Source organism: Triturus cristatus, chromosome 10 (genome assembly GCF_964204655.1).
Source record: "Triturus cristatus chromosome 10, aTriCri1.1, whole genome shotgun sequence".
NCBI classification, from domain to species: Eukaryota; Metazoa; Chordata; class Amphibia; order Caudata; family Salamandridae; genus Triturus; species Triturus cristatus.
Window position 1 is genome coordinate 1,059,529,078 of NC_140593.1, and position 26,831 is coordinate 1,059,555,908.

Sequence of the window (26,831 nt, forward strand, 5' to 3'; positions counted from 1 at the left end):
GTGACATCTGTGAGGGGCTGTGTAGTTTGGAGGGCCAGATCATTAGGTTACCCTTGTTCTGCCTCAGCTTAGGCCCCAGCCTTGACCAATCTAGGTGGGACACCCCCATGCCATCCAAATGACCATAAGCCGTGTATGGGCAAAGTAAGACCAAGTGACCTCATGAAAATGATCTGATCTGTAATTGTCATTGATTGCTTTACCTTATTTATTGAAGGTGCTTTATTTATTGTCTTCCACTAATTTATTCTTGCACTGTATTTATTGTCTGACTGTATTTATTTGCCGTCTATATTTATTGCACATCTATTTATTCTTTGCTTAATGATGACCTGAACCTATTTGTTGAAATTCCGAAGTAGCATTGTTTATTTGACCTGCTCTTTTGAAGGAAAATCCTAGTGTATTGTATTTATGATGTGAAGCTTGCAACTAAGAGAAAATAAGATAAAGACATATATTTTCATCTTGTCTTCCATAATTTTTACGGTGTAGTGTCGTTTTTGGAACGGATGAACGCATGGTTATTGTGAGGGTGTGACGTACGCTTAACACGGTGCCTGACCCCCAACCGCTCGAGCCAAGCTACCACTGTGCTGGGAACCTGGTGACTGCTAACCCGGTTGCCCGGTTTCCAACAGTGCACCTTTCCTCCCCTTGAGAGTCTTGCCAACCTTTGTTTGTTCCTTACTTAAGGTCCTTCCTACAGGTGTTTCGAAGCTCCATTAGTCTATTACTCTAATATTACTTGATGTTAGGTGTGTACTCGGTTATGAATTATAAGGTTGCAGTTTCCTATGAACTAACTTTTTTATTTGGTGCTGATTTCGTATGTGTCTGGTGCAGACCATTTCAAAGCACCATCTTAGACTGGAAAGGGGAAACGTGTTGTACATTCATAAAGAGACAGAGGTAGTTCAAGGTGCTTTTCTGATTTGATTCCTCATCTTCCAGTCCTCGTATAGCGTGGTCCTGGCATGGACTTCTTGAATTCGAGTCAAAGATTCATGGCTAGGGCCTTCAGGTTACATGTGGGTTTGAACTCTAATATCAGTACACTACCCACAGAAAAGTCTATCATTTTCTACCAGGAATTTTGGTCTTCACAAAAAAGGACAAGATCTTCTGCGGAATAACCCATGTGACACACAAAGCGGTCTCTCTCCATCATTACTGCAATCCATGGCCTGAGCAGGATGTGCTGCACAGAAACGGACATTAAAATGAGCATCTGAGACAGCCGACTGACTCTTATTGAAGATACACTACCAGATGGCGGCATTTAAATACATTTTGAGATCTTTATTTGTTTAAAAACTGACAGCAAATGATTTGGCCTTGTCAACACCAACGAGTCTTCAGGAGCAGCGGTAATCCGGCATTTCTAATTGGAATAGAGCACCCCCTTCATCAGAGAAGCGGAGAGTTGGCGTATCTGAGAAGCTGATTGGCGATGTCTCAGATGAGCTCAGGGCTGGCACCAAGAAATACTCCTGCTTACTTGACAGCCAGCTGGGTAACAGGTGGCAAGCTATCTGCTCAACAGCTTTTGTGGCGAAAAGCAGAACAGGCACACAAATTATATTTAATAACGTTTGTCTGGCCTGGTGGTAGGAAGAAGAGAACATAGATGGTCTAAAAGGGCATTAGGGGAGGAATTTGTCACTGGAAGGAATAAAAAGGCATTAGAGGAAAAAAATATTTGGCAATTTTCTTATTTTTCTATTATGTCACTGGGCAGAAGACTTGTTATATTAGAAACTCTTTGTCGGGTGAACAAAGAGAGTTATTTTCAAACTTGTTCCTATCTTTTATCAATCAATGCTCCATCGATTAGGTATCACTTATACTTCGTGAGAATGGAAGGAAGGCTGAAGACAATATGCAGATTATTCATGGCATTAAATATCCCCATCTTGCCCGAGGAAATGGGAGAAGATCTGGGGGGCATGGCAGACATGCAGAGGCTTCTAGGGAGCTTACTCTAAATTTTAGTGGTCATAATTGCCGGTCATCGTTGTAGTAAATAACAGTGTATATAGATGATTCCTTGCAAGTGTATAACAAAAGAGAAATGGCAACACAATATAATTGCTCCTCACAGGTACTGTTCATTGCTTATGAATCAATAACAAGAGTTACAAATATATATATATCCCCATCTTCTCACAGCAGCATTTACAAAATGGTGGTCCAAAAGTCTGCGCTGAAGGAAATGGGAATTTAAAGCCTAGTGTGATGGAGGGTTAGATACATTTATAGGAATGAACAACGTGTCTTTCCACAAACAGATTTCTAGGAGAAAATAGGGCAGGGGAATAGGGGGTGGGGGTGCCTGTGTGTGTGTGTGTGTGTGTGTGTACCTAGTACATTAATCGTAAATTAGTGTTGCATTAACTTAAATAATATGAATGCCAGTTTATGAGCACATCCTGTCTGAATCTAGCATTGGCAAAGCAAATACAGCTGACCTTTTAATAACCAAACTACCTGTTAATTTTTAGGTTAATGTGTATGTCTGTGTTGCATTATATGGGTGGGTGAGCCAGTGAATCCTGTAGTTGAAGGAGTGGATGATTGATTGGGTGAATGCGGGTGACCGGGTGGGTGAACTTGAAGTGGAGGGGGTACGAACCAAGATGCTTAATGTAGGTGAAGTGCAAATGCTTCCAAAGTGCCCGTCCACAGGTCCGCCAGGGGAAGGAGGCCATGGCATCTGCAACCTTGGCATAGGATCATCCATTTAGAGATCGCCGCCTTGCAGGGATCTATGTGCTGTGAAGGAAGTTACTGCCACAGATCCTATTAATAGCAGTTGTAGGTCATAACATCGACCACAAATATACTGTGGTTTAAAAATATTGTGTCAAAATACATTTACATGCACAGAAAGTTAAGCAAAAAAAATGTAAGACAAAAATAACATATGTAAAACCTATAGTAAATACAAAAAATATCTGGTACAAAAGAATATAATGAAAAAATTTAGTAATTTTAAAAATAATATTAACTATAAGAAAATAACTTTAAAAACTATAGTTTATAAAAAAAGAAAAATATAAAAATTATTAATTTGTTCTTTAATGATACTGTATAAACCTAAGCTTAAAGAAACTATTATGTAGAAAATATTTTATACATTGATAATTATTTCTAGAGAAACACACTTACTCCCATGTGTAATATTTTTTTTAAAACATGCTTTAAATTTTAAAATATCAATCTACAATATGAATTAAATTATAAAATATGTAAGAAAACACCTACAGTACACTTTAATAATCATACATCATCCACAATAAATGTTACAATATATATAATATTTAAATATATTTAAACATATCCCCCATTTATTTAACCATTTATATTTTATAAACATTAATTTCTTGAAAATCTTTTTTTCAAATCATAAACATACTCACACTTATTTAAAAATTCAAACAACAAAAGAAAGTTCACCAAAAGAAGATAGCAAAACAAATGATATTGAACAAATTCCTAAAAGCAGCCAAAAAGTAGGGAAGAGGGTGGGAAGATTCTAACTCCAGCCCAGCATAAATATGGAAAAAGTCCATATATTTGTATGGTGTGTCACAGTTACTATTTGATCTCCAGTTCCATAAACATTGCTGAAACTATATATATTCAAGGAAGTCATATACCCTATTCTAACTCCAGTCTTTCTAATATTGGAAAAAGTGCATTTATTTGAGGGTGTTGGGGGTACCCTTACTATTTTAACTCCGTTCCCTACAAACACTGGGCAAAGAGTATATATGCAAAGAAGTTAGATTTACTTACTAATAATGGAGCAAATGTTTTGCGAGGAGAGATGTGTTATTCTAACTCGAGGCTTCCAACCAATCGGTAGATATATTGAGGTTGAGGAGGAGGCATCAGATTTGGTATTCTACTTCCAGTCATTCTAGCATTGCGGAAAGTTCAGATATTTGTGAGGGGAGAGGAGGGAGGCAGATTTACTACACCAACTCCCGTTTTACTAAAACTGAAGAAAGTGTATATATTGGGAGGGGTAAGATTTATTGTTCAAACTTCAATCCCACAAACACTGGTGAAAGTGTGTGTATTGTTTTTTTTGTTTTGGGAGGGGCATCATATTTACTGTTCTAACTCTAGTTCCACTAACACTGGCTAAAGTGCTTATATTTGGAAGTGCTGGGGATGTCAGATTTACAATTTTAACTCCAGTCCCAGTATCACTGGAGAAAGTGCATATATTTGTGGGGGTGGGTTGATTTAATATTCTAACTTCATTCTTCCAAACACTTAGGGCCTAATTACGAGTGTGGTGGTCCGAGGATCACCAGACTTGTGGTGAAGAGGCGGTGGCGGTCCAGCCACTGCCGCACCAAAGGTCTGACCGCCCTATTACGAGTTGGGTGGTCAGACTGTAATTAGACCGCTGGCTCTGCCAGAGAACCGCCGCTCCCTAGCAGTGGCGCGGTGGTCAGGACCATTGTAAGATGCAGGTGATGCTGCTATGGCACCGCCATGCATATTACAAGTTTCAGGACCAACAGCGTTTTCATGGAGGTCCTTCCTTCATGGAAAGGCTGGTGGTGCTGAAACAAAGGGGGCCCTACAGGGCCCCCTGTATCCCCTCAGCCTGGGGATGCATGCTGGGGGCACAAAATGTGCCCTCCTATGTGCATGCGCCCCATTTCCTGCATGGCATGGACTTTACAGTCCATGCAGTGCAGGAACCCGTGCGGTGTTCCCATTGCGGTGCCTTTTTCAAAGGCACTGCCGCCTTTGAAAGAGGCACCACCGCGGGAACCGCCATGCCGCCCCCACCCGTCAGACCACAAAATTACTTGAAATCTGGCAGGCGGGCGGCAGCAACTACCCATATTTGGGAAGTCATATTTACTATTCTAACTTCAGTGCTATTCATACTGGAGAAAGTGAATATGTTTGGGGATGGCCAGATTTACTACTCTAAGGGCCAGATGCATCAAAGGGTTTTGCCCATTCTGTATTTATGGGAAAATGTGTTCATGCATATGGCCCAAACTCCAGTCCAACCTGTGAAAAAAATAACAAAAAACAGCAATAATATAATTAAATACAAATTGCATAAAAATACTACATTTAAGTAAACACCACCCAGTCAATCTCAAAATAAATCAAACAACTCGAAAAAAATAGACAAATAAATAACAAAAATTTAACATTTATTTATAAATGTAATTAAAAACAAACACAATATCACATAAAAATTAGATTATAAACAATGGTAGTTTAATATACTTTTTAAACTTTAACATATTTCTAAACATACAAAAACAATACACTTAACCTTGATATTTAATCCCATGGTCATTTTGCACAGCGGATATTTTTGACCATCATATTGTGGTCAAATGATATTTTGGAGTCGATGTTCAGGTGGCACAACTTCACAGCACTCAAGGTTTGTCAAGTGACTGCCAGGTTTAAAGCGCCCGTTCTGCCAACATATCTTGCATTGAGAAAATAAACTCCCACAGACCGAATGCCCCAACTCACTGGGAATTTTCTCCATGCGCATGGGCTCTAACTAAATATTTCCTGCCCTGCTTCGCATGGTAGGCACAGAAGACAAAATAAGTGATAATCAGCCTATCCTCAACAGAGAGGGACCTGGTCGTCCATAGGTGGGTGGATGACCCACTAGATCAGAAGTTAACACTGATGGAGTTTTGTAGAGCCTTGCCAGGTGTCAATAAAATGCCCACCTCTAAATAGAGGGCTGAACCCAAAAGTTAGGCAGAGCAGTATTACTGCTGATTTATGGTGGCGCTCCCGATCCCGCTTCATCAAACAGGGCCCACTGTCAATTACATTATTATAATGTTTTTGTTTTGTTAATGAAAGAGAACAATTTAATAGCTGGATTAGATTGTCGCGTACTCTGTAATGGAAGTTTGATGGTACAGAATGTAATTATGCCATTGAGGGATCTCTATCCTGTTTGATGAGAGAGTTCTCTATAAATTGAGTCTAGAAATCTGTAGAGTCCAGTTCCCTTTCGGCTACTTCAATAAATTCTTCAGAACCTTTTCAAGACTCACCTTTATTGGTAGGATGAAGTGAAATAAGCTGGATGCTGTGTCATTAAAGTCATTCTGTTGTGCTGATGGTCTCTAGTAAACCTAAAGTCCGGCTTCTGTGTCATAGCTACTTTGGGTTTTTGTTTTTGAAAATCAGGTCACCTGTAACATTTACTTCTGGTTGGGGTCTAGGATGATTCACTGGCCGAAGGGACAGAGCACATGAGCTATACGATCACCTGGTCCTTCAGGAGTACCCTTTGAAATGAGTGATGAGTGAGGCTAAAGGGTAGGGCCAATTTTTAGGGATTTGTGGCCCCATCGACTCTGCAGTCTGTAGAGTCAAGCACTTAAGGAGGCAATGGGAACATGCACCAGTTGCTAACCTCGTGCTCAGAATGGCTGCTGCCCACACTACGCCAGACATTCAATGAGCTTCTATCCTCAACTAGACATGAACGAAGTTCTATGGTACATGCATGTAGATTACCATCGACAAATCTAATTCTGACCTTACTCAGGGACTGAAATTCCATTAGCTAAAAACCAGACTTCTCTAAGTAGATAGCAAATGTGGCTTCTTGGAAAGGAACCACCACATTGCTTGTTGTCGGCTTACGTCTGGCTACATGCAGTGGTCATCTAGGGATAGAGTCAGCTGAAGCTTTCGGTTGATAGTTAAGGCCCTCCTTGTCAAAACTGTATTGTCTTAAGCTAAGGTAAACACAGGAATGGCCTCCAACAAGGTAGCTGCATGTGTGTGTGTTTGTGAAACTAAATACATCAATATGCCTCGAACGAATGATGGAAGTGGCTCTAGCATCCCCCCCAGGCCCTTGTGATGTTTTCAGATGCAAATAGGGCAGGTGGGCTTGAACGTGGCCATTGGTGATGGGGCCACAGCCAGGGAGAAAACAGAAGCAACAGCCAACCATAGCGCACTCTAAAGCAGCCAAACTAGTTGCACGTGTTTTTCTTCTCACAAGAGGCACTGGATCAAGGTGCATATTCGGTCCACGAGGCTAGTTTAAATTCGTTGGCTAGAATATTCCTAGGCAAACATATTTTCACAAAACAAGCTGATTTTGGTTTAGCGCTCCAACTGGTAAATGTAAGCCAGGATCAGTACAGCCTTTTGTGGCACATTAGTATAACACAACTGAGCCAATTCTCAATGTTGGATAGCACCACTTAACCAAATGCAGTCGCACTGCAACACTGGCAATTTAATATTTTGACAATAAGAAGCTGTAGTTTAAAGAGGTAAGCAGGCACAGAGGCGATGTTCCTCTGACAAGCATTACTTAACCCTTAACCAACAGTCCACTAAATGACCTGTATAACCGTCTACTATATCTATCCTGAAACAGCTCTAGCATATATTTCATATGCTTTACAGTCTAAGGTTTTCAATTAAAAAAAACAACACAAATAAAAATGCAGCCAACTATTGTTTGGATTTTTAAGCCTAACTATTGGATTTACAACATAAATCTATGAGTAACTGGACACTTTGCTTTAGATAAAAAAAATTGGACTGCATGAATATGTATTCCATGCATTTGATCTGAGTGACTAATAGTGCAGATAACCTGTAGTTTTAGTCAGCAGACGTCACTCTGTGCTTTTGAGTTGTCGTAAGCGTAGCTCAGCATGGTGTTGGTTTAATGACTTATCAGAGTGCGAGAGAATAAAAGCAAAGAGGAACTATCAGAGAATTATGTGAGGAAATTTGTACAGATCTATCTTTTTCTTAAACCAAGAGAAACCAAAGGAAGCGAGGGTAACATGCAGCACTGACAAAGGCGCCTGTTCAAAAGATGTCTGAATTGTTGTATTCACATTACTAATTCATCGCCATTAGTTCCATAATGAAGGAAAGCCTTTTCGTGCAAAAGTCCCTTCAGAAGACCAAGGCTAGCTGATATTAAAGCATTGGGACACTTTGGTGATTTCTATTTCTATGCCATGACATAGGACACAGTCTCGTCAATTTTATGATCACCTCCTTTAGCCCTGTGGATGAAAATCACTTTTAAAGCTCTCATTCGGGAGCCAGGGTATAATTCTCTCTAATCACAGAGAAACAAGCTTGAAACTCTGGTGTTTCCTTGGTGTCTGTTAGACACTGGAGGTACACTCTTGCTGGATCCAGGGATCTGACAGATGAAGATGAAAGGAAAAGAAATGAAAGGGCATATGCCCAAATAAGGCAGTCGATTCACAATGTTGAAAAGGAAGGAACCTTGCTCGGTTCAAGGAAGTCAACATCCCTCAATGTCATGGTGGGACAGATGAAACTTGAATTTATTTTGAAGAGGGAGCAGAATCCTGTTCTTTAATCACTTTCCATACTAATGCGGTCACCAAGATGGAAGATAGGACCAGCGGGCGCCAACCTCACAACCGGAAGTGCTGTGCGTTTCTTTATACAGACCATAAGTCCCTTCTGCTGATACTGGCGGAAGGATTGATGGGCACATTGGAGGGCGTTAGTTCTTTGTCAAATTAAGCAACCACAACTAATGGGTAATTTATTTTGAGCTGATGTCATGCCAGGGGTAGGGTGACTAGAACTTGAGAACCAAAAACCAGGACATTTTGCAAAAATAGAAGAAGGACTGCAATTTGACATCAACGGAGCTGCACAGAATGAGGGCTCTCATCAACACAAGAACACAGAAGAGGCATTAAGAAAATAAATACATTTTAATTTCTAAAACCAGCATCATACCTGTTGATTAAATTGCTTACTTACAACAGCTGCTAACTAGCACAGCTTTAAAACACCCGAAAGGTGCCTCTCTCTGTTTTCAGTTGACCCCCTCTCTAAACCGGGACATGAGCCAAAATTGCCGAAATCTGCCGGGACAGCTGGTGAAAACAAGGGACAGTCCAGGCAAATCCGGGACGGCTGGTCACCCCAGCCAAAGGGCACTTCTTATATATGTGAATATGTGACATACATAACACTCGCATCCTTCAGTAACCATTTACATCGTTTTTAGGTCTCGCAGACCTAGCGCTGGAGCACGCATGCGCTCCTCGCTCTGCGAGGGCTTATTGTTATCGATACGCTTTCCGAAGGGGACTTGAAGCCCTGCCCCTTATTCCCATTGGCTTGCGTCATAGCTTAGGCTAAACGCTGGCTTTCTATTGTGAAGGAGGCTTTTTAGTCCCTCCTTGTTACCGCCCTGTCCACTTTTGGCCCCGCCCACCCGGACTGAATCCTTTACTTGCGGCGTGATACTGTCTCCTTTAATTAGTGGGAGAGAACTTTCTTTTTGTCATTCCGGCTGCGAAGCGCGTTGCTCTAAGTTGTATGTTTTCACGCTAAGTTGTATGTTTTTTTTATTACTTTAATGAGCGCGGTGCCCGCTAGGAACACCGCGCTCACTTTATTTATTTATATTTTCGCGGCGTTGTAGGCGCCGAATCGTGTGTGCTGCTTTTACATTGCCTGTTCTGGGATCGCTTTGAGCTGGCGTTGTGTGCTCCAAATCGTGTGTGCTGCTTTTACATTCTCTGTTCTGGGATCACTTTCAGCTGAACCCGCGCCCCCCCTGTAGCCTCGCTCTGGTGACTGTTCTCCCTCCCACCCCCAGCCCCTACACCATCCCTGGAGCTGCGCCGCCTGAGCCCCGGCGCTCCCATGTGTGCTGTAGCCCCGGGCTGTCTGTCCCTCGCCCTGCCTGCCAGCGGAGCCAGCTCTGGTGGAGCCGAGCGGCAGCCAGAGAGGTAGAGGCCCTTGTGTGTCCTCCCTCCTAAGCAACACCGGCACCCGCAGGTAGGTGCCAGGCCCACTGGGGTGAAGGTGTGTGAACGAAGGAGTTGTGTCTGACAGTCTCTGCTACCTCTTATCACCACTGCCTCAGGGGGTGGGGTCTCTTCCTGTTACTTTTATGCTTGGAAACGCGGGGTTGGATGCTGCAGGAACTGTTGATGGGGTGGTCCGAGGGTTTGAAAAGTGTACTCAGCCCTTGCTTTTGAGAATGGTGGTAGTGACACAAGATGCTGAGGTGGCTAGTTCTATCCTCCCGACGATGGAATGCTGAGCCAAGCAGCTGTAGGGTCAGAGTGCAGTAAAGCGAGGGCAGCTGTCATCGAGGGGCTCAGTCCCCTTTTCATGCGGTGTTTCGGAATAGAGGGATGAAGCCCTCAATACTGCCAATTAACGCAAGGTGTTGAGGCACAGTGGCCCACCTCTGTCAATGATTCTTCAGACCCCCCTGTGTACAGCTCTCTGCTAGTGATGCTGTGCACTGCGTCTCTTTTTTGGTGCACAAGCCGTGATGCCAGCTGAGTGCACAAATCAAGGGGTGCATAGTACACAGTCGCTGAGGTGGAGAAAGCGACATACTTGGTACATTGGATTCCCACAACTCATTTTAAAGCAACTTGCACCACCTATACTCCCTTGCTCATCACACATAAGGTGTAGTTCTGCTCTTCCAATGTCCTACTTCTTCAATAGGTGCAGGAGGATGCCAGTATGGATCTTTAATATATTTATTTTTCCGGTGATTGTGGGATTCTGGGCCTGTGATAGAACCAGCCACCACCCCCTCCTTTTTGTAGCGTTGCAGTCTGCAAATGTGGTGCAGCTCCGTGCATCGACCTGTAGGGGGTGCGATCTGGGACTGGCTGCTGCCAAGCACACACCGTTTCCTACGGTGTCTGTGCAGGCCAAGCCCAGCTCGCCTTCTGCACAATGAAGCCTGCAGATGACCATGTGAACGTCTACAGGCCTGGGATAATCATTTTTCCATCATCCAAAGTACCCAAGAAAGACCTAAAAGAACTGTTCCACCTGGCACGTCCTAACCTGGATGGTCAATGTGCCCCCTCGCTATACTATCACTGCCAATCAAAGTTGTTTTTCTACAGTGCACGCTGCAGTGCCCCACGCTGGCCACCGGAGGGCGCTGCAACTTGTTTCCTGCGGCATGGAGAACAATGGGCTCCTTCTGCAGGATCTGGGGGGGGGAGAGTCAGAGGAGTGGGGGGGAGTCAGAGGAGTGGGGGCAAATAGACAGAGGAGGGGGTGTGAAGGGGGTTGTTTGTCACTTCTTGGACTCTGTTTTGCATGGCGTGTAGACTTTATCATGCCATTTTACCAGCTCAGTTGTACTCCTTTTATTTACTGGGAAAGAAGAAAGGCAGAGTAAACTGTCAAGATTGTGCCCTGTGCACTTCAAATTACAAACACAATTCTGTAGCAGGCACACAAACCCACTGGGCGATCGTGGTGGTTGTTACCCTGTAACATACGTTTCCCATGTAGGCCAAGTTTTAAACGTTGTACTTTGGGAAGAGCTTGACAGCGAAGGGTTAATCGTCATGGTCTTTAATTTCAAATGTTTGAATGTGATAAAAGACATTGTCATTTACAACGTCATTTACAACGCCAATAGCTCTAACTTAAGCAAATGCGAGACCTATTTAATTTCTAATGCTTGTTTGGCTGTGTTGCTTATAGCCTCGTGATTGTATGAAGTAACATCACAAACAATTACAATGCATGCTTTCAAAACGTGATTTTTACATCACAACTACCATTACAACGCATGATTTTACAACGCATGCCATTACAACGCATTTTTAGAAACTACCATTACAATGCATATCATTACACTGCATACCATTACAACGTATACCATTATAACGCATAATACTTTTGAGGCAACAGTGGGGTAAGTGTTGGAGAGTGTAGGGGTAAAAAGTACAATTCCCACTCCAGTGAGTGCAACATTAGGGTAAGTTTGGATAGTGTAGAGGTAAAAATACTATCCGTATGTACCACAAACCCATACCCACTCTAAAACAAAAAAATCCCCATTACTTACCTCATAATGCGTTGTAATGGCATGCGTTATAATGGTATGCGTTCTAATGGCATGCGTTGTAGTGATATGCGTTCTAATGGCATGCGTTGTAGTGATATGCGTTGTAATGGCATGCAATGTAAAGGCAGTTGCGTTGTAACGGAGGTGTTGTAAAGGTAGTGCGTTGTAATGACTGTGTTGCAATGGTTGTTTCCCATCCTTATACCTGAGTGACGGGCGGGGGGCCTTGCTGGATATTTTGATAACTACAATTCAGAACTAATTAGATTTCACCCGTTCTCATGACATGTACACTTACTTTTTGCATACACTAGTTACCTTTATCACTACTTTTAACATATTAGCTGTTTTACACTGAGCATGTCCATGACATCCTCACAATACATACAAAGACCACCATTGTGGCCAGGTGCAAACCGTGTCTTTCAGGAAGATTACACAGCAAAAACATAATCCCTATTTCTCTGTATTGAAAGTAGCTCTTTTGCCCGACAGTTTGAGACTACAGGGAGATTCTCTTCTTCAAACCCCAATTTCAGAAAGTACCTTAATTGTGCAGGGTGAGCTTGCAGGAATGGTCTATGTTAGACCTGGCATCCTTGGCTTGGATTCCCCCTAATGTTTTGCCTGCAGACCTCCTGTGTTTGCTATCATTTTTGCAGGCCTTAGGACTCTGCGTACTTAACCACTGCTAGTCAGTGCTAAAGTGCTTGTGCTCTCTCCTTAAATCATGGTAGAATTGGTCTATAGCCAAGTGGTATTTTTTATTTACTTGTAAGTCCCTAGTAAAGTGGCCCTACCGGTGCCCAGGGTCTGTCAATTAAATGCTACTAGTTAGCCTGTAGCACTGATTGTGCCACCCACATAAGTAACACTTTAAATCTGTCTTGGGCTTGCCATTGCAGTCAGTATGTGCGAAGTTTTAAACTGCCATTTCGACCTTGCAAAATAAACCTTGTGCCACACCCAAACCTTCCTTTTTAATACACAGAAGCCACCTCTAGGGTAGGCTTGGTACAGCCCAGAGAGCTGCGTGCAATGTATTTAAAAAGTACGACATGTATGCAAAGCCTACCTCTCCAATAGACTAGCATTGGAGTATACTTATTACAAATGGCATCATGTCACCAGTTTATGTTTGGTGTCTTTGGAATTGTAATTATTAATCCTAACTTATGCTGAAGTCTGATTTTAAATTACAATTTTGAAAATGCCAATTTTAGAAAGTTGAGTTAAACTAGGGCCTGGCTGTCCTAGACAAAGTGAGCACTACCTATAACACTCAGCATTGAATGTATTTCACATTATACTACCATTATTAAGCACTGTTAATGAATCTTTAGAAACTAATCATCATAAGCATAGATAAAATCACAGTGAATCCAAAAATCCAAATAAAACTTCGATTCCATCCGACGTTGTCTAATACTTCCTTTTATTAAGAAGCAGAATTCATAAATGATGAAAAACTTCAAAGTGCTTTATAGTCTCTTGGCAATCATGAAGAAGACCATTCCCAATGCATTTCGGGTGTATCATACACCCTTCTTCAGGGGAAATCTACAACAAACATGTACATTATGAATATACACATATAACTTCACATTTATAAATACTAAATATGTTGGCCACAAGTTATCCAGAAGAAAAAGCAAGATATTAAATGAATAGAGGAAACTATGAATGATAGAACCAGAGAAAAGAGCTGTGGTATTATCAGAAGTAAACTTCAAAGTCCATGTGAATAAGTAAAGTTGCAAAGAAGAAAAAAGAAAGATAACCACACCACCATCCTAGTGGACCGATTAGCTGCTAGTGCTGGTGGGATTAGTCATTGTGAAAACCGCGTTTATAATGCTCACTAACTGCAATAAAATATTCTGTACCTCCACTGGCCTGAGATTGTCAAACGTTGCGCCCAAATTACTTAAGTTGCTAAAGTTGGCGTGTGTAGGACACTCAAAAAAATGTCCCTTGTATGTTCTAAAACACTAAAAATCACGTAATGCATATATGTAGTATGTGAAATGAGATGGGTTAAAAATCTCCTATCATGTGTGAAAATCTCACCTGCCACTCGAATGGTGATTATCTGAGGCAGTCTATGTATCAACACACAGCAATACGCTGTGACAGAAAACTACTGGGTCCAACCTGCCCAAGAATATAAACCAAAATAGTGCTCAGCATCGTGAAATAAGCTTAAATCAGTGTGTACCCCAAGACACCACTGTGACCTTAACTATTAAATCGGTGAGACCCAGACGGAGCCTAGAAGGATTGGCGGGGGTGCCCGTCTGCGCAAAGCGCTCCACTGAGGGACCGGCGATTGCAGCGGAGACCCTCTCCGAGGCCCCAAGGGTGTCGGGGGTCTAGTGATTGCTGCGGCGGCCCCCACTGCGAAAATAGGTGCAGGCCGTGAACGGCTAACGTGCGCGAGACTGGGAGCGGCCCGGCGGCCCCCAGAACTGTACCCAAGGGGGGTTGTCAAAGGCAGCCTGAAGGATTATATGGGGGAACACGGTGGCCTCAGAAATATTCAGTGCCTATTGTGACCAACAAGCGGTCCCTGGGTCGACCGTGAGGACCCGGAGTTGGCGTCCTTGGACAGTTTATCCCTGCTGTACCACTGAGGCCTGGAGATAGCTGGTGACGAGACCCGGGAGGCCTAAACAACGATTGAATGCCTGCAAGGTAGGAGATTTTGATGCTGGAGCGCTGCTAGGAAAGTGGCAGTGCAGGATCATCGCAATACCCTAAGCACCTTGCGGAGATGATATAGCCCTGTGAACTCTTGGGACTCCTACCCCCCTCCACGTATTGGCCTGATCCACGGAGGGAGAAGTGGCGGAGAAGACGTCTTGATTGCCAAGGTAGAAGAGACTTAACCCTGCCCCGATCCTCTATCACTACGAGTCCGGTGGGCGTGGGCTCCACTGAAAAGATATTCACGCAGCGAATCCAGTCACATATCCCTATGCTTGGGGTGCTCCCTGCAAAAACCGACAGGCCGGGTGGACGACTCAACTGCAGGCGGCGGGGAGTAGCGGTCGCACCCCGACACCGAGTGGAGCCATCTGGACAAGGATCATGGCGTCCAGACGCAACAACCGGACGACGTCGACCCAGGCCAAACTGGAGAAATTTGCTTGGCAAAAACAGCAGAATGAAGACTCAGTGGAGACGGCGGCCCCGAGTGGCACGATGGAGCCCACGAACAAGGATCTCCTCGAGGCCATCACGGCGATAAGGACCTCCCTCGAGGTGAGGATCGACACGGTGGCCACAGATGTGGCACTGATCCGGGAAGACATGAAGAAAATTGCAGACCACGTGGGCTCAGTAGAGAGCACCACCAAAAAACTGGTCACTGACACCGCCCTTTTCAAGGGACAAGTTACCGAATTGCGCTCCTGCCACGAGGCGATGGCCCTACAGTTGGACGATTATGAAGGTAGAATGCGGCGAAACAACGTCTGCATTCTAGGTGTGCCGGAACGCGCAGAGGGGCAGGCAGCTGACCTTTTCGATTGAAAGAGCCCACCGTGTGCCAGGAGGCTGGCCGAAGCCGGGTGCGCCCCCTGGACTGCTCCTTGCTTGGGTGTTTAACTTCGAGACCGGGATGTCATTCTTCAAACGGCGAAAGCGGCCCCGCCACTAAACTTTGAGAACAGCAAGATCATCTTCTTTCTGGACTTTACTTTGAGAGTGAAGAAACAGCGCCATAGCTTCCTGGAGGTGAACGGGCCCTCCGAGACCAAGAGGTTAAATATGCAACGATGTTCCCCGCCAAGCTGAGAGTGGAAGCCAATGGGAAATCGTGGTTTTTCACTTGTCCGGAGGATGCCTGGGACTGGCTGGAAGGTTGGCGCACGGTCGAAAAGAAGGGGAAGAAAGGATTCTCGGCCGCCGATGATGCTGAAGACTGGCGACAGCAGAGACGCTTTCCTCCACAATCTGACTCTGACTCCCAGGGACACACAGGGGGGCGCTAATCCTGGAGTTTGGTAAAACTATGTGGTATTAATCCGAAACCCTAGAGGCCCTCTAGAGCGCTTCAAGGTGTGGACTCAGAGTCACAGCCTCCTAAATGTGAGAACACTGACTACGGATTTGGCCGGTGGCGTGGGGGGATCCCGATAGATATGTACCGCGACCTGCCGTTGTCTAGGGGGTTGACCCAGTGCTCGAATGGCCTATTTAAGGTTTCAACTTGTATGCTCTTTAATCATTTTCAACTGTTTTACGATTGTTATTCTTTTAATGGAGCCGCTGACGCACTTGTTCTTGATCAGGGGCACCGCAAGATGACTGTAGAGTGCCGCATTGGGCCTCTGTGCTGTGCATAGTCTTGGGGTGGGGGTCGGGCCGGGGAACAAAGTATATACTGATTGGATGCGGGAAGATTGGGAGTGGAGTAGCTCACGTTCCCTGGAGTTGTTTATGGGTGGGAGACAGGCACTCTGAATGTTGGGGGTGGCGGGAGAATAGTCCCGTTGAGCAGGGAGGCCGGGAGGGGGGTGAGAGCTTAAAGGGATGGGCAAGTTGGGGTTTGAATTGTTGGGGGGGTTGTAGTAATTGTTTTTTTGCAGCAGGACAAAGTGACACCGTATATGTACATCTTAGCTGGCATCAACACCCAGGTCACTGATGTAAGGTTTCAAGGCATGGTATTACTAAGCAACAGCCTTGGGGCCGCCCTAAAGGATGCCGCGGAGGGTTTAGGACGCTACCTATTCTCCATGCATACCATTGTACTACTATTTGTTGCCAATGGAGAGAGGTTAGGGACTTAAACTTACAACATGGAATGTTAACGGGTTTGGAGACAAAATTAAGACAGGCATTGTATTGCAGTATATCCATTGTCAGGGGCTTAATATAGTGATGTTTCAAGAAACCCATTTATTCGGTCATTCTTGTATGGCCCTCAATAGAAAGGGATATCGCATGGTGGCACACTCAGGCTTGACTACTGGGTCCAGAGGGGTGGGGGTTCTCCTTCGTAAAGGCTGCCCCTACGTGATACAGAACACTTGGACGCATCCACAGGGTAGATATACAGCTTGTACGGGCATGTGGGAGGGCAGAGTTCTTAATGTTCTCTCTGTGTACGCCCCACCGGGTCTGCAAAGCTTGACATTGAAGGATGTGGGGGCGCTATTGATGAACCTACCGGTGGGAACCCTAGTTATGGGAGGCGACTTTAACCTGATGATGGATGGCCTACTGGACCGGTCCCCGCCCCGACGTGACTCGACACACTTTTCACAAGTCCGTGATTTTACTAACGCCTTGGGGATGGTGGATATTTGGAGATGGTAGCACCTCCATGACACACACTTTACGTTTCAATCCGGTGTACATGGCAGTCAATCCAGAATTGACTATTTGTTTACCCATGCACAACACATACACAAATTTAGTGACTCGTCGAGCCTGGCGTGAGGAGTTTCGGATCATTCCCCATTTCTGGCAGTCCTCGGTGCTCAGCGCTCTACACAATCTGGTCCGATCATGATTCAGCCATGGGCACTAAAGATTCCACACATCAGAGAAACTCTGCGGCAAGATACTGATTATTATTTTTTGGAGAATACAGGGTCAGTTAAGTCGGCAATTATACTGTGGGGTGCATACGGTGCAGTAATCAAGGGGAGGGCACTCTCTCTAATGGTAGGCCATAGAGCCGAGCGTAACCGGAGGGTGGTCGAATTAGAAATGGAAATCTTACTCCTTGAGGGTGCCATCTCCCAGGGCCCTGATCCTGATACTCAGCACTCAATATCAAAAGGCAGGATTATAGAGAGTTGCTCCTCGAGGACGCCAACAGGCGTTCCCTTGCCACCCGTCACCGGGTATACGAGCAGGGCGAGAGAACTGGTAAACAACTGGCATGGCTGGAACGCAAGGAACAGTCAGCAAGATGGGTACGTGCAATTAAGGGGCCTGACAACGAGCTGATTACCGACCCACAGGGCATTGCTGAGGCCTTCGCGAATCATTACAAAAGAATATATGGAATACCGCAAAATTCACAAGCTTTGATGGCGGCAGATCTCCTCGCCCAATCGAGGTAACATGTATATCCCAACAGGGTAGGGAGGCTTTGGACGTGGACATATCTTTTTTGTAAACATTCTTTATTCATTTACAACTCACTCACCAGTATCATATTTAGGAGGAAACAGTGCTCATACATTGATGAATTACTTAGCATCATTTACATGTACGATTATACATTCTTAGGATCAACTTCTCTTATGATATCTCCGCCTCCTACAGTGCTCCTGTGGCCATCCACCTGAACAACAGTTCTAGGATAGTTGTGATCTATATCTCTACCTGGAGAATCAATTCCATAAGCATCCCTGCTAGGCCTTACTCTTGTCTATCCCAACAGTCAATGGGTTAACAAAACACCCCCTACCCTCCCTACGTGGACATATCTGTTGACGAGATTCAGAAAGCAATTCAGGACATTCGCGCGGGTAAGGCGATGGGTCCTAACGGACTTCCTATTGAACTGCTCAAACCCATGGCACTGAAGTGAGCGCCCCATCTGCGCAATCTGTATAACGAAAGTTATGAGAATACCCTCCTCCTGGCTGATGTCCGCGTGCCACCATCCTGTTATCCACAAACCCGGTAAACTGGTGGATGAGTGCACATCGTACCGGCTCATATCTTTGATTACAGTGGAGGCCAAAATTCTGGCCAAATTGTTGGCTAATCAGCTGCTTCCTTATCTTACCGACCTGGTTCATCCGGACCAGTCGGGATTCATGCCGGGTCGGAATACGGCGCGAAATCTGCGTCGAGTGCATGGCGCACTGGGCCGTGTAAATACGCTCGAGGGAGAAGGAATCTTGCTAGCGCTTGACGCAAAAATGGCATTCGACACTATAGCATGGGAGTATTTGTTTGCGGTTCTTGCCCGCATCGGGTTCGGACCCAAGTTGATTGGGTGGATCAGACTATTATACACACAACCCACGGCGCACGTTTCAGTGAACAATCATCGCTCCATTTCTTTCCCTCTCTGTCAAGGCACGAGGCAAGGATGCCCGCTATCGCCGCTCTTTTTTGCCTTGGTTCTTGAACCTCTGTCGGTTTGGATAAGGGGGGACCCCGGCATCAGAGGCCTTAAATGGACGAGCGAACATCAAGACCGCATATCACTCTATGCGGATGATATTCTGCTTTATCTTGCCTCACCAGCGCGCTCGCTCCGCCGAGTCCTACATATTTTTCATATCTTTGGGGCGCATTCTGGGTACCAGATAAACTGGTCCAAATCCCAGATGTATTCTCTTTGGGGAGACCCCCCGCAAAGTCCTCGACGATATAATATCCCAGTGGCGTCCCAGGGTTTTCGATATTTGGGCATTTTTATAAAAACTGATGCTGCACTATTCCATGAATAAAATCTGTTGGGGCCGCTACAGAGGTTTAGATCGGATGTCACACATTGGAAGACACTTCCCCTTACTCTACTGGGACGTGCGTCTTTATTCAAAATGCTCGCCCTACCACGCTTTCTTTATACCCTACAAAACAAGCCTAATCCAGTTCCTAACTCTTATTTTTTGCAGATCGAAGCAGCAGTGAGGGACTTACTTTGGGAGAATAGGCCGCCTCAGACAGCCATAAATAAACTCACTATGGGATGGTACGACGGGGGTATTGGGCTGCCAGAAATGCACCTCTACTATCAGGCTTCGTAGCTAACGGCCATCAATAAATGGGTGTTTGGGCCACATGACGATCCCAGCTTCAGCACCGACCATTGGCTAATGGGTAAGGGGGGCTACAATAGAGCATTATACACAAACCATAGAAAGCTACGCCTGACTGGCCCCACGCCGCGTACAATGGAAGTTTGACATGGAGTCCGGCGGCGGATTGGTTGGCAGGGGCGCCTAACGAAGGCTACCCCTCTGTGGGAACCAGACATTTTGCGACGACTCAGTGCCTGTGCGGGGTATGATAAATGGGACATGATAAGGATTTTCACTGTGGGAGATATGTGGGTTAAAGGCAAGAAGGCATCGTTTGCGGACCTCCAAACTACGTACCAACTAGCACCGTCTGAGAAATTCCACTATCTCCAGATCAGCCATGCCATTGACTCTGCCCTCCCGAAGGACACCCCCCCTTTCGGATTCCTCTCCTCTTGAGGATAGACTATTGTTGGACCCAAAGGACCGTAAGGCCATTTCCCTCACGTATAAGAAATTGCTCAATAACCGGACCGACCCAATGCTGAAACTACGGTCGAGTTGGGAGGTGGACCTGGGGCAACTGGCCGACGAGGACTGGAGAGAGGCACTGGCCTCCCCCACGAGAGGTTGCTATTCCGATGCGATTCTCCACCGGGTATATTTTGACACCACACTGCTATTTAGGTTAGGTAGGAGGCCTGATGCACTCTGTCTCTGACATTGTAATCAGACTGGTGCATTCATACACATCCTGTGGGACTACCCCCACATACAACAATACTGGAAGGACGTCACCCAACAAATGATCAAGACTTGTGACAAACCTATACAGCCATCTACCAAACTATGTCTCCTTAATATCTGGGTGGCAACAGACTCACACAAGCGGAACAGTCGTGGGCCACTATGGGATAGAGTATAGCAAAACAGAATATTGCTCAGAAGTGGGGGGTGGACACTGTACCGCATCTACGGGACTGGACAAAAGACATGGACCATGCCATGATTGCGGAAAAAACAGTGTATAAGGGGAGAGGATGCCCACGAAAATGGGATCATAAGTGGGGACGCTGGAATAAATATAGGGGGAGATCTGCATTTCTCCTACGGTGGAACTGAGGAGGGAGAGACTCGATGTTGGAGGGGGAAGATGAGGAGGTGATGACACATACTCAGGGCAACTAAAATAATGAGAATCGGGGGTGAACCAGTAGTGGGTTATCTTGCTCTCCTGACCCGGGGGCATAGTTGCAACCCTCATAGTAACTGTAAAGCTGTTAAAGAGTGTAATCCTATGTGCTCCTGGTGGATTGAAGGTCGTAATGCAATGCTGAAATCTTGTATAATTTTGCCAATGATTTCTACATAATGTTTCTAATAAAAACTGTTTAAAAAAAGCACTGCAGCATTTCCAAGTAAAGCTTACAACAAATGCCAACCATTCCTGTACATGTTGGACAGGTGCTAATTCTCTTTGCCCCATCCTACCCCATACAAGCAAATGATGTTTATTTCCAGGAACCTCAGCTCAGGTATCTTGCTGTTTAAGTGGAAAGCAAGTCTCAAAAGGATTTCACAGCCATTTCATTTCATTAATGGAAAACCAGCTGGATTTTAACAGCACACCTGATTTTCAAAGGGATTTTACAGAAATAGTTCTTCAAAAGTACAAACTGTTCTGAAAAGATTAAGAATAAGCAAGAATGCGACATATATATATATATGTCACATCGCCCAAAGTGTATTGAGGGTTTCTCCTTCACTTACTACGGTCTGAAGTCTATTTCACCCATTCACACAGCAAGTGCAGGGTACACCGTGTTAAAGGTTTATTTTCGTAGTCTCCCTACACCGACAACTTTAATGGAAAACATTTTATTAAACCAGTAATTTAAAGGATTATTCTTATGCTAACAAAAGAAAATAAGCTTAATATGGTCTCGGATATATGACCCTAGACATTAAAAACAGTTATATTCATTTCATACAAAACATGGTATGGAAATTGAAAATGATTATATTAGCGCACATATATTTCAAAGAATGTGATAATTCAAAAATAAAATCATACTGAAAGGTTCTGAAGCTTTAACTTAAATATAGGAAACGGCAGGAACGGCAGTAAACTTAAGGGATTAACTTTTCTGATAGAGCCCAGCGATGGCGTGGATAAGGGCATCTGTTGAATATGTGTTTTTTGCAGTCCAATAAATATTTTGTTTGTGAGCAAAATACATGCGAATATGTGACTCATGCTTCCTACAATATGTATGTATGTGTGTGTGTGTGTATGTGTGTGTGTGTGTGTGTGTGTGTGTGTATACACACACACACACACACACATACACATACATACACACATATATGCATATACAACCACAAATATTCAGGCCTTTAAGTGGGATATAAAAAACTGGAGGGGGGTTTCTCAAAGGGGCGTGCCTGATGTAATTAAGGGTGTGGCTTAAAAGTACATAACTGAAAATCTACGCTTAGCTTAGTGTGCTGCTCGACTGGTATTTTGCTATTTCTGTCATTACATCCAGATATATAATACAGCAAGTAACATTACACTTAAAACAAGCCAGTACTATTGGCTTTGTCAATGGGAGTTAGTTGCATGACATGAATAAGCAAAAACCATGGCTTCGTAGTATAGCATATTGAAAATGCTTCAGTTCTGAAATGGTGGGACTGTGAAAGAGCTATAACGAGTCTATTAGAAGATACATCAAAGGCAATGAAGAGTGGTACTGCTACAGAGTTAAGATTGATTTTTTTTTTATCCTGATGGTGACAGCAATATACCTCAAAGTCACTAAATCCAGCAGATTTGAGATGTAACTCACCTTATTACTCGTGTATATCAAACATACAGAGCAGTTTAAAAAGGAAAAATAAAATGATAATAACTGAATGTTATTATCATTTTATTTTTTCGCACTGGCTTAGGTGTGAGGTGGGTGGGGCTGAGCTGGCCAGAGCAGGGCCAGAGGGGAAGTTTTGAGCACTCTCTAAGTGCGCATAACAGTTTGGCTGGCCGTCTTGGGGCGGCCAAACAGTCATGCACACTTTGCATATTGCCCACCGGCGACATTGCACAGCCTGGGTGGAGAACATTCAGAGGCTCACAGTCGCTGTCTGAGCGCGGAACCAAGGCGCTCGGACCAATCATGACGCTGCTGTCATGCTTGTGACAGCAGCATTGTGATTGGGCAAGGGAACCTGTGTGCTTCCTGCATGTCGGCAACTAAAGAGGACCAAGAGGTGGCGGCCGGCCTGAAGGTAAGGGGATTCTTTTTTCTCCCTTTGCCTGCCACACAGTAGCGGTCCGTGGAGGGGGTTTGGTGGGGCAGTGAGGCGGGGCGGGGGAGGGGCAGAGTGGGGAAATGTAAACACCGGAATATGGATGAACGGAGGTGAGTACACATTTAAATAAATAAAACGAATTTCGTTGCACGAACTGCATCGCATTTTGCGATGCAGCGCGCGCAAAGGTATTCGTTTTATTCATTTAAATGTGTACTTACCTCCGTTCATCCATATTCCGGTGTTTACATTTCCCCACTCTGCCCCTCCCCCGTCCCGCCTCACTGCCCCACTGAACTCCCGCCACGGACCGCTACTGCTGCCACACCTGTTAAGCAGCAGTCACCACTACAAACATATCAAATTTGTCAGAACAGAGATGTAAAGAAACGGTCCTTGACAGTTCGTAACTGGCCATTACCGAGAGTCCATTGACCAACAGGGTTATACCAATAGTCTATGGAGGCCTATTCAAAAACAGCACTATGTAGTATTTTAAGCAGTACTACAATAGTAGTATTACCCAAGTACTACAAAAGGCTATTCACAAATTTACGGATGTAAATCTCTGCCTTCACCTCCCTCTCTTATCTTTTCTGTGGAGACATCTCCACATATGTAAGTTTACTTCCTAGTAGTAAATGTAGAAAGGGTGAGTTTGAGTGGTTGGTAAATGGGGAATATCTATTATAAAGTGGGAGGGTTTTAGGAGGGAGTAGGGACAGGTTTATGGAGGGGTTAGCAGAGTTTTTGGAAGGGGCATGCAAATAGAAACACCCACCCACAAAAGAGTAGGTCAATTGCTATGAATGCAGTACACCTTTAATATTACTACATCCCCAATAGCCACAAAACAGTATTAAATGTACACCAACCCAGCCTTAGAGTAAGTCTAACACCACACTTGGCCCCTCACAGGTACTTCTACACCCACGCATAAACAAAATAACGGAGGCAGTGATTTAAAATAATTTAGTTGAACTTCTTTAAAAAATGTATATACATTTATTGTTTTAAAAATATATGCATAAATATTGTTTTAGTTCATAGTAGATAAAGATAATCATTTTCCTTTAGGTGAGAATATTATTATTAAATCCTTAGAAATAATTAAAATTTAAAATGTACATTTAAATGAATTAAACATTTAAATCAAAATTAAGTTAATGGTGCTGTCACATTTTTAAAATTAGTTCTACATTAAAAATAAGTATAGAAAAATAATTTACATTGATATTTAACTTAAAAATATTTTGACAATTTTCTTTTTTTTTTATTTCCCTATAATGTACTGTAGTGAGATCTCTGCCCCAGAGGTGGAGACCCTGCCCTAGTGTGAAAAGTTACTAATAATAGATTTAGACGGGTAAACGTGGCTCCACCCCCTGTTTCAGGGGCGGAAACATGTAAGTCTACACTTTGTAGTGGGAAATTTACATTTGAAATGGTGAATCGCCAAAAACAGTAAGTGTACCACAAACTGAAGGAGTATGTGTGTAGATTTACTTGCTTTTAAATTTACCTTTCTGAATATGTTCTTTAGCTTTCAATATCACATGGTTTCATTACCATTTTTATGACAGATTGCATGACAACTCCTGTTTGCGTTAAGTGCCCTGTCCCTCACTCCTTTTGTTTAAAGCTCAGCATAAACCCGGCTACAAATACAAGCCAAAAGCTCAACTCTGGTCCTCACACACGGCACCTACACTACTCACATAGGCTGTGTAAGAAATACACTCTGCCCTCCATGGCACTCCAGCAGAATAGCAGGCTACCACACTGCAAAGCATTTCAGTGCCTCACCAGTGGCAGGAAGCTCTGCACAAATGGAATACAATGCAACAGCAACAGGGACTGTGTCATGATTAACATGAGCCAGAGCACATGTTGGTGTGTGCAGTGACATTTATACAGGTGCAGTCTCACACTTTTATGCCTCATCATTAATGTGACTACTTTCCGTCTTTTGTGATTAGCGCAGAAACGCAAATTACATTTTTTTATCGGTTAGTCAGCGCCGGACTGACTGTAGCCTCCTCTGGGCCCACGGAGGGCCGTTTTTGTTACCGGGGCCCCCTGTAACAAAATCGGCCGAAGCAAACAGCTCGGCCGCATCCCGCCCACGCCGGTGGGAGAGCTGAGCTGATTGCGAGGGCCAGTTTCAGTTCCCAGTCCGGCCCTGTGGTTAGCCCACGTTTAATGACATTGTGCCCAACTGAGAAAGCGTCAAAACATTTTAACACAGTGTCACGTATCACAACTTCACAACTTTGCACCATACAAAGAAAAATGCAACATTGTGATGGACTGTAGTGTTTCTATAGCACTTACCTCTTGTCGAGGCCCTAAAGCGCGACTACTCAAAAAGGTATTCCCCATTCTTCCAGGATATTGATGAGGAAAATGTGTTGGTTATTGTGTAACCCAACAAGTGTGGAGTTTTGGTGCTGTCCGTGAGGCCCGATCAGTGTACCACAGAATTTGTGCAGCAGTGTGTATCTGCATTCTAAACATGAGGCCAAATGTGAAGAGAGCGCGAGGGATAGTTTCGCAGGCGGCGAACACAAACCAGTAAGATTTGAGGTCAGCGGAGGCATGTATTGGGAGAAATCAGGTTTTCATTTTTATTCCCAGATGACCACCATTGGTTATGGGCGAGCAAACCAAGGCCGGCGCGTTTGGACAGAGAGAGATGTTCCTCCTACTGGGTTTTAGGTGGAAGTCCAGAGAGACATGATAAAAACACATCCTATGCGAGAAGCGTTATGTCATCAGTACACATTAGATGGAGCCCACCAAAGAGCACACAAGTCTCCAACCAGGTAATAGAAGCTTAAACTCATGGAGACACTGTTAAGCCGCGCGTGCACATAATGTGAAATGAGAATCTGCACTACTCACAAACGATTGAGTGTGCCCAAATTGATGATTATGCATACAGAAATGATAGACATGCGTCAAAAAAATCATATGCACACCAATGTTTGCACAGGTGCACACTGTTCATGATACTGTCCTAGGTGTTCGGCTTCCCTCAGAACGGCCCTGGTGCAAATGTGCACCAAATTTACATGCGCCTGCTAGTTGGGTACCAGTGTATGAGGAAAAAGGCATCACTAGATGTCAACGAGTAGGAACCCCCTCAGCACCACACCAGGTCACCACACCGCTTCCATATTCACTGGACAACACGTACCACTTGCAAACAACATGACATGCCATATTGCCCAAAGGGTTAGCTTGGTCATGTTGTGAAAAACCATACTACAATGAACCAAAATGTGATTACAGTTTAGAAGAATCTGAAGTCCTCTTATAGATAGTTTCCCAGCATATATTGACACGCTGTTGACAGGACAACAATGCAGCTTTGATTTCCACCATCAATGAAGTCTTCTTCCGCAGGGAAACGAAGATAGCTTTCTCAAACTCAAAGGTAATATGCCCTCCTTGGAAGGTGGTGCAAATGATTAATGTCACAGGTAGTTCTATATTAACAGCACAGTAGAATAATGTCAGTAAATGTCAGACGTGTGGCGTTACATTTTCTTTCTCAGTGATTTTAGGGTTGGATCATGGATGTGACATCAACTCTCCAGCACAAAAACATCACCTATTGGTACTTCGACAAAAAAAAGGCCCGAAAGCGAGCGTCCCTGCACGAGAAATGCTGAGGCGTATCGCATTTTTAATTGCAACCACGTTTCTCCGTTGCAGTGAGAGTTCCCATTTTGTCATTTTTAATTATGACTATTAGCAGGTCACCATGTAAGTGCAGTATGTGATGGATTTAATGATGGGCCGCTGAGGTTTAATCAAATTGCTTTCAACACTTTATTGTACTCTGGGTTTCTTCTTGACTCGATTAATGTTATCGCTCAAGAAGATGTATGATT

At 44.2% G+C, this 26,831-nt stretch overlaps 1 protein-coding gene across 2 annotated transcripts in view; it reads right to left on the reverse strand.

Moving 5' to 3' along the window:
* SDK1 (sidekick cell adhesion molecule 1) overlaps positions 1-26,831 on the reverse strand; it is a 2,285,003-nt gene that overhangs the window by 576,684 nt on the left and 1,681,488 nt on the right. The gene's annotated exons all lie outside the window — the stretch shown is intronic.